Genomic DNA, 2,629 nt, shown 5'->3' on the forward strand with positions numbered 1-2,629 from the left:
TGAACCGGAATTGGTCCAAACCTAGGAGCTAAGGTAATGTCCTAAAAACATAAAGAACATTGCCTAAAAACCCAACAAAAAAAAAAATACCAGCCAAGGCAATCATTGCTAAGCTCGAAAATGGGTATTTTTGGCTTCTAAAATATGTTTTTTTTTTTAATCCAAACAAGTCACAATATCATACACAAACATATTTGAACAAAAAAAACCATCAAGGCATCAAAATCAAACATGGGATACCAAATCAAAAAAACATATCAACTTAAAAGTTAAAACAACTTCTATGGTCATGCAACATGGATTTAAAATTGGTTTTCTTAACTCATTTTATGCATGAACATACCCAATAAACTCAACGTAAACATTTTTGCTTTAAGATGGATAGCTTAAGTTAAACAAAAACTAAAACAAAACATTATATAACATAAAAAAAAAATTAAACGGCAACTTTAATATATCAAAAACATAAAAAGACTTCAAAAGAACATCATTAAATTAAAAAAAAATATGTATATATAGCAACAGAGAGGTGAGTGCAACATCACTTATTAAGCATTTCAAACCTCTTTTCTATGCTTGTTTTTATGTGTGTGTGTGTAAACAATGAAAGTGAGACATAAAAGACATCCTTTTGGATCAGCAGGGTATACCTAGAATAACTACTCTCTCTTAGCTTTTATTTGGGAAATTTTGCCCCTCACAAACTTACAAAGCTTAAGAAAACTTTTGTTTAGATTTTTGGACCTCTACACTTATGTTTCTTATTGATATTTCTCTTATCTTTTCCTTTTTTGCCATTTTTTTTTTTCAGCCTCTTCTTTCTTTCTTCTTTTAGGGAGGTATTTCTAGGATTTTGAGAGGTCTTGAATCCATTTACGACCTATTGATCTTCATGGAAATGTTGTAAACCCCTTAATAAGAACCTATTGAGAAGTCTTTGTATGTGAACACACGAAAAGCAAATCGGTTTTTGCATAATGGTTGCACTGTTAGGGCTGAATGAGTTGCCCAATTTCAAGGCCTCATTGAAACAATTATGATGTCATCGTTTCCTGAGACCACCTGAAGTTGGTAGAGCAGGTGCACATTTTTCATTAAGATCCAACTTTGCTCAATTTAAAGGTCAACAGCTCCACATTCATTCACTTAAAATTTCTATTTGATCAACCAAAACTATCAAAACAGAGATGCAAACTAACGAATGACATGTCATTCACTTTCTTTTTATTAAGTATGAACGATGCATCGTTCAAGGTTCTTAATTTGGGATTGAAAATTTTCAATTGAGCCCTTATTCTTCCAATTGCTTTTGATTGTACTCGTAATTGCCTCCAGACTTTTAATTTCATGCAATTTCACCCTTGTCAAACTCAATTATTAGCTTTAAAGTTGACCATTATTTTCATTTTAGTCCTTAGTTCTAAATTTGTGCATTTCAACTCTCAATTTACCAAGAAACTTTTAATTTTTTTAATTTGACCATTGATTTGATCAATTTCAGCCTCTACATTCACACATCTTTTCTAGTTTGGTTCTTGGTTTAAGATTTCTTCAATCAAATCTCTAATTACCCGTCAAAATTTAATATTTATGCAATTAAACTCTTGATTTGATCAAATTAACTCTTAAAAATTACAATAGACTAAACCTTGAAAAATCTAATTGAGTCCTTAAACATTTAATTTTGAATTTTTATCCTCAATATCAAATTTTTCAATCTTGTATATTTTGATATTTCTCAACCAGTCTTCAGCAATTTTGTAGGTGTTTTGGTATATATTCTTCTCACTGATATATATTTTTTATTTTCTTTCAAAAAAATTTCAATTCTTTTATTTTTTATTATTTTATTTATGTGGAGCTCCTATATAAGTAACACCAATACATCAAAATAATTAAAAAAAAACTTAAAAAATATTAATTTAATATTTTTGTTTACAGATGCATTTTTAAAAACATCTAATTAAAACAATGCTATGATTGTTTGTGTGCGTGTCTCAAGAGAGAGAGAGAGAGAGAGAGAGAGAGAGAGAGAGAGATTTTTAAGATGGAGCCAAAAAATCTTTTCATGGGCGATATTGGCGTCAAATCCTGCATGCTAATCAACTAGGCAACAATGGCAGGATTATATTGAGAGGGGGGGCAAAAGATAACAGTAAACTCTGCTAAATCCATCAATGGCATATGTTCATGAAAAGAAAATTATATATAAGACAATATTTGTGTTGTCAACTTCATGAGAAAGCAGCGATCGAGGGCTAGCTGCCTCCAAGACAAATGAATTCTCAACACAGATGGCATAAACACCAGCTAGCTACTACTTTTCTTTTTCTTTTCTTCTCTTTTGTAGCTTGAATGCCACAGCCTGCTGCAATTACAGCGATATTGCTAATTTGTTGCGTTTACCTTCAGTACCTGCTGCAATCCTGCTGCAATTACAGCAATATTGCCAATTTGTTGCGTTTACCTTCAGTACCTGCTGCCTGTCAGCATTCAGCCCCGACCATTTCTGTAGAGATCTCCATCATAGCTCCACCACCAAACCCATTAAATATTGCTCACCAAGCAACACCTGCAACTGTAGCACACTTGCATCGGTGCTTTTTTCCTCTCTTTTTCACAACTTGTA

The sequence above is a fragment of the Populus alba genome, chromosome 12, assembly GCF_005239225.2.
Source record: "Populus alba chromosome 12, ASM523922v2, whole genome shotgun sequence".
Lineage (NCBI taxonomy): Eukaryota > Viridiplantae > Streptophyta > Magnoliopsida > Malpighiales > Salicaceae > Populus > Populus alba.